This window comes from Bufo gargarizans, chromosome 2 (genome assembly GCF_014858855.1).
Source record: "Bufo gargarizans isolate SCDJY-AF-19 chromosome 2, ASM1485885v1, whole genome shotgun sequence".
Classification (NCBI taxonomy): domain Eukaryota; kingdom Metazoa; phylum Chordata; class Amphibia; order Anura; family Bufonidae; genus Bufo; species Bufo gargarizans.
Window position 1 is genome coordinate 603,255,169 of NC_058081.1, and position 6,727 is coordinate 603,261,895.

The window sequence follows — 6,727 nt, forward strand, 5'->3', positions numbered from 1 at the left end:
TGGTATTTGTCACACCGTGTCTGACTGTAGTAACACAGTGGGGCAGAGTTACTAACGAAAATGCAACAGAATTCTGCCACGCATGTCATGTGCCCCACATTTACTAAGTGTCAGACATCTTTTGAGCCTTTCTGTGGCCTGAGGCGAAAACGGAAATGGCGCTCCCCCCAATGCCAATTTCTTAACCTAACCCCTTTGCCACAATGAAAACTCTCATTGTCCAGGCCCTTCCACTGCCCCCCTCTTTCCCCTACCTGGTGCTGCCTGAGGCGATTGCCTCACCTGGCCTCATTGGTGGTGCACCCCTGCTCACTTAGTAGGTAAGGGGTGTGACTTAACCCCTTAAGGACTCGGCCCCAAATCTGACCAGTGTCACTTTAAGTGCTGATAATTTTAAAACGCTTTCACTTATCCAGGCCATTCTGAGATAGTTTTTTTTGTCACATATTGTACTTCATGACACTGGTAAAACTAAGTTAAAAAAATTCATTTTTATTTATAAAAAAATACCAAATTTACTAAAAATGTGTAAAAAATTGCAAATTTCCAAGTTTCAATTTCTCTACTTCTATAATACATAGTAATACCTCCAAAAATGGTTACCCTATTACTTTACATTCCCCATATGTCTACTTCATGTTTGGATCATTTTGGGAATGACATTTTATTTTTTGGGGATGTTACAAGGCTTAGAAGTTTAGAAGCAAATCTTGAAATTTTTCTGAAATTTAAAAAAAAATACAATTTTTAGGGACCAGTTCAGGTCTGAAGTCACTTTGCGAGGCTTACATAATAGAAACCACCCAAAAATGACTCCATTCTATAAACTACACCCCTCAAGGTATTCAAAACTGATTTTACAAACTTTTTTAACCCTTTAGGTGTTCCACAAGAATTAATGGAAAATAGAGATATAATTTCAAAATTTAACTTTTTTGGCAGATTTTCCATTTTAATATTTTTTTTCCAGTTACAAAGCAAGGGTTAAAGGGATTCTGTCATCAAGTTTTGGGCTATAGAGCTGCGGACATGCACGGCTAGATCGCCGCTAGCATGTCCGCAATATCCCTGTCCTATAGGGCTGTGTGCTTTTATTTTATTTAAAAAAGGAGTTTAGAGATATGTAAATTAGTCTTGTAGGTGTCCAAGGGGCTGTACGAACCTTCCTGTAAGTTTTACACAATGATTTCTTTTTTTAAGCAAAAAAAAAAATCATGTTTTAGTGTTTCTATAGTCTGAGAGCCATAATTGTTTTCAGTTTTTGGGCGATTACCTTGGGTAGGGTATGATTTTTGTGGGATGAGATGACGGTTTTATTGGCACTATTTTGGGGTGTGTGACTTTTTGATCGCTTGCTATTACACTTTTTGTGATGTAAGGTGACAATAAATTGTTTATTTAGCACAGTTTTTATTTTACATTTTTTACGGTGTTCATCTGAGGGGTTAGGTCATGCGATATGTTCATAGAGCCGGTCGAGGACGCGGCGATACCTAATATGTATACTTTTTTCCCCCTATTTTTTACCAATTTTTTTTAACTTTATTTGGGGAAAATGAAGTTTTTGTTTATTTTTACTTGAAACTTTTAATTTTTTTGGGGGGAAACTTTATTTTTTTAACTTTTTTTTTCACTTAATTTTTTGTCCCACTTTGGGACTTGAACTTTTGGGGGTCTAATCCTTTACAATGCATTCCAATACTTCTGCATTGGAATGCATTGGCATGCATTGGCTGTATGAGTAATACAGCTTCTGGCCTGTGAGATCAAGGGGGCTGGATCTCACAGGCTCAACACCAGAAGGCAGCGCAGATGCCTCAGGAAGGCATCGCGTTGCCTTCCATGCCATCGGGTTTCCCCCACAGCTCAATGGGGACCCAATGGCACCACCACCGCCGCACCAGGTAAAAGACCTCCGGTCTGAATTAACCTGCGGTTTGCGGCGATCGCAGATACGGGGGTCACGGGACACCCCTGCGCATTTAGCCGAGGTGCCTGCTCAATGATTTGAGCAGGCACCTTGTTCCGATCACCGCCCGCCGGGTGACGGTGATCGGAACAACACATGACTTACCGGTACGTCATGGGTCCATAAGGACTCGGGAACCATGCCGTACCGATACGTCATGGGTCCCTAAGGGGTTAAAGGCTATGTACACCTTCAGGGGCAATTTCTTATGATTGCATTTTAATTTTTTGGGGCAAAAAAAAAAATCTATTGGTCTTTATTAAAAATATTGAGTTGTTCTGTCACAAAGGGTCAACTGTTTTTCTAGCTGTATGAATTGAAAAGCCTTATCTCTAAATTACTAAAAGGTCATAAACACTTATTTAAGCCACATTCTTATCAGTAAGATAAGAATTGAGCTATAATAAGGGTTTATAAGGTGAGAGATCAGGGATAAGGAGTCCTTCAGCTGGACTGCCTGACAGAACAGAGTGAAAATTCAGATCCTGCTACTAGAGAATCTGAAGGCTCACAAAGACAGTGGTAAAAAAAAATTCAATAAAGACCTATTGAAAAAATTATTTTAGGTCTAAATCAGTGCAATAATAAAAATAATTGCCCTGTGGCAATTCTGGCGCACAGTAAGCTAACAGGTCAATATACTTAGGGAATAATGTATCAAGTGCGCTGTGCCAGAAAAGTGGAATGATTTTGGCTGTTTGGTCGGTGGAGTAGGCATTTGTGCCAAATCTATGGTGCATATGTGCAATTTTTAGGGGCCTTGCGCTTGTCTGGCAAGTTGCATTTACTAAGGGTCGGTCAGATGTTTTTTGGGTGGGGCGTAATTTTTGGTCAAATGTATCATGTATCAAGTGTATACCACTGCCCAGACCCAGTTATTACTGTGATTAGACTTTAGACTGAAAAATCTATTGGTATTTTGTGCAAAAAAAAAATAATCACTAATGAGCAACATTTCGTAAATTTGGTGCAAAACATGTCTAAAAAGTCGGACATGCGGTACTTTTAGTCTGGCGGCCTCTTGCCGTACACTGCCGTGCTGCGCCGGAGCTCCGCCCCCATCCCCATTATAGTCAATGGGGACAGAGCGGCAGTCCGGCGGCATGGCGAAAAAGCGGCTGGACGGATGCGACAGGGTGAACAGCCTGTCGGATCCGTCCTGCCGCTAGTGTGAAAGTAGCCTAAACCAAAAATGCCATGTATTGTGCAAAGCACCCTAAAAATGTCATAAACACGTCTTGAATTTGTAGAATTTGTTCCACTGAAAAAACAGGCACAAACCCTCCACTTTTGAAATTCAAAGCCACAGCGCATTTCATACATTACCCCCTGGGTTTGCACTGTCCAGATATTAGACTTAGTAAATCTGCTCATTATATGTACAGCAGCAGTGCTACATCTCTCTTAGGGCTCATGCACATGGCCGTTGCCTGGCCGTGCCCGCATTGTGGCCCGCAAACAGCTTAAATCGGTCTGCAATCCAGGAGATACAGTGCGGAACAGAAGCACAGATCAGAAGGTCACAGAAGCACTATGGAGTGCTTCCGTGGGTTTTCTGTCCATGCCTCCGCACTACAAAAAAGTAGTGCAATTTGTGGTCCGCAGCACAAGCAAGGCTGGCACACTGTCGTGTGCATGAGCCCTTAGACCTCCATTGTGATGGTTGGGTTACCAGAACTGAACGCTGCTACTCTGACCTAATCTCACAGCATCTTGATGACGCAGCTTTCTTGTGACAAGGGTTTCTTTTAAGTCTAAAGTCAAATCTAAAACATCCTGCATGCACTGCATTTTGTGCAGTTTTTCAAAACACAGAATGCTCTCATTTGGGTGGGTTTATGCATTTCTAAAAGTTATATATATATATTTTTTGGTGTTTTGGTACATTTTGTGCTGAAAAGCTCCAGATGTTAGCTGAAAGCTCTCCAGCAACAGATGTTGGCTGAAAGCGTACTGGAAATATGAAATGCACATGCATTTTTTTTTTTGCTACAGACATTTTTTCAGTTTGCTAATGTTTGTGTTTTATTTGCAGCAATGGACTTTTTTCAGGCATTTTTTCATCACCTCAATTGGGACAAAATGCTATTCAAACAAAAAATGCTATAAAAACACATGCCTTATGGAAAATCAAAACATTATTTTTTATGGTGTTTTTTTTTTTTGATGGTACTAAAACACCAGATCAAATTTGTATGTGAATCAGCTCTTACCCTGGGTTCAGACCTGAGCGTTCTGAAACGAGCGCTCTGTATGCGCGATTGTACCGGCGTTTACAATCGCGCATACAGAGACAAGCGAACACACATTGTCGCGCGTTCCCGCAGAAGTCTATGTACGGGAACACGCGACAAACTCCCCAAAAAAAGCTCAAGAACTTGTTTGAGCGTCGGGCGTTTTACAGCGCGATCGTACGCGCTGTAAAACGCCCAGGTGAGAACCATTCCCATAGGGAAGCATTGGTTTCTCCTTGTTGAGCGTTTTACAGCGCGTAGGAACGCGCTGTAAAACGCTCAGGTGTGAACTTAGGGTAAGAGTATTTTTTTTTCTGTGTTTTTCTATAGGACTTGAAAAAGGCCAGAAAAACACATGTAAAACTAATTATGCTAAATATAAAATCCAGCAAAAATTACATTAAAAAAAACACTTTAGGCAAAAAAAAAAACACCTTACATTACACTGGAATTTATCTTTCAGCAGCCGCTTCCCCAAAAAATGACGGGAAGTCATGCTGCTGGGACCGCTAGAGATAAGTTATCACCAGATAAATCAGCCGCATATCATTCATTTCACAGCACCTCTGTACAGCAGCTGTCTGCTCTGGTTAATAGGCGGGTCCTCAGTTGGGACCCCTTGTCCATTAACGTCATATCCCACAACATAGATCAACCCTTTAATAAAGAGAAAAAAAAATAAAAAAAAGTAGACATGAAAATATAGTAAAGCTATAAAGTGTCTGCAGTTAGAAGATACAGACTCAGTGACATCTCCATTTCTCTTACGTATAATACATATGATATTTATAAGGATATGAAATATGACAGGTCACTTAGCTCCTCGCATACCTGATCCTGCAGCTCACACCGGCCTCCTCACACCCAGGGCTGCTCTGCTTTCTGCTGTTGGCGTTTCCATAGAAACCAAATGGACAACAAACTTCCTGGAACAAAGAAGGCATGTGCAGGCCTCAGCCACAGAGCAGAGAGGGCCCGGCTCATGCAGGCCCCCGGGGCCACCTGCAGGCTTCTCTTACAATAATATATGAGGAACTCTATATATAATAGATACATATATACAAGCAGTGAAATGACTGAAGTTATTGCAGCAGCAACTTTAGCATGGGGAGGGTCATAGGACACAGAGCTGGATCAGTGATGTCACCACCTGTCACGGTGTAATTGGGGGCTTCACAGGTCACTGATCTTATGAGGTGTCTCCTAAGCCAGACACCAGGTAATACGAGAGGAGGGAAGTAAACTGGAACTGGACTAAACCCTATATACTGAATATGAAGTATGAGTGGGTGTATGATGTATGAGTGTGCTTAATGTATGTACTGTATGCGTATAGGTAAGTACAATGTATATATGTGTATATAATACAGACATGTATGTATTCCTCTTTTCACTCAACCGTATCTGTTTTGCAATCCACAAATTGTTGATCCCCAAAATACAGATGTGGTCCATGTGCATCCCCCACTTTTCAAGGGCCCCATTGTAAACAATGCCTATTCTTTTCCACAGGGCTGGTTTTAGACAAAAGTGGGGCCCCAAATCTTGTAATAATGTACTAACAACACAGTTACATTCTGTCAATTCCGGTCCTCCCTCACAGATTCACACCCAATAAAGCTCTTGCACAGATTTGCACCCTCATGGTCCCAGAATATGCCACATGCAATGAGTTCCCCTTACTTACGGTATCTGATCTGAGAGTGTTAAAAAAACGGAAGCGCGTGATTCTTCTTCAGGCGTGCTTTCCCCCAGCGGAGATTGGGGAAAGCACTCTGTTCTATGAATAGGCCGCAGCCTGTACTAGGCTTATTAACCGCCTCCGGACCGCCTAACGCAGGATCGCGGTCCGGAGGCGGCTGTCCCAGGCACAGTCACGCGAGACTTCCTGTGAACGCGCGCACACAAGCGTGCGCGTTCACAGGATCGGAAGGTTAGAGAGTGTATCTACAGCCTGCCAGCGGCGATCGTTCGCTGGCAGGCTGTAGATGCGATTTTTTTTACCCCCTAACAGGTATATTAGACGCTGTTTTGATAACAGCGTCTAATATACCTGCTACCTGGTCCTCTGGTGGTCCCTTTTGTTTGGATCGACCACCAGAGGACACAGGCAGCTCAGTAAAGTAGCACCAAGGACCACACTACACTACACCCCCCCCCGTCACTTATTAACCCCTGATCACCCCATATAGACTCCCTGATCACCCCCCCTGTCATTGATCACCCCCCTGTCCTTGATCTCCCCCCTGTTAGGCGCCATTCAGACGTCCGTATGTGTTTTAGGGATCCACGGATCCATGGATCGGATCCGCAAAACACATACGGACGTCTGAATGGTGCCTTACAGGGGGGTGATCAATGACAGGGGGGTGATCACCCCATATACACTCCCTGATCACCCCCTGTCATTGATCACCCCCCTGTCATTGATCACCCCCTGTAAGGCTCCATTCAGACTTCCGTATGTGTTTTACGGATCCACGCATCCATGGATCGGATCCGCAAAACACATATGGACGTCTGA

At 43.0% G+C, this 6,727-nt stretch overlaps 1 protein-coding gene across 1 annotated transcript in view; it reads right to left on the reverse strand.

Annotated features, from left to right (window-relative positions):
- Window positions 1-5,067, reverse strand: part of JHY (junctional cadherin complex regulator) — a 113,116-nt gene extending 108,049 nt beyond the window's left edge. Inside the window, exon 1 of the mRNA XM_044278299.1 lies at window positions 5,035-5,067. The gene's annotated coding sequence lies outside the window, so the exon portion shown is untranslated. The remainder of the gene's footprint in view (window positions 1-5,034) is intronic.
- Between the last annotated feature and the right edge of the window lie 1,660 nt (window positions 5,068-6,727).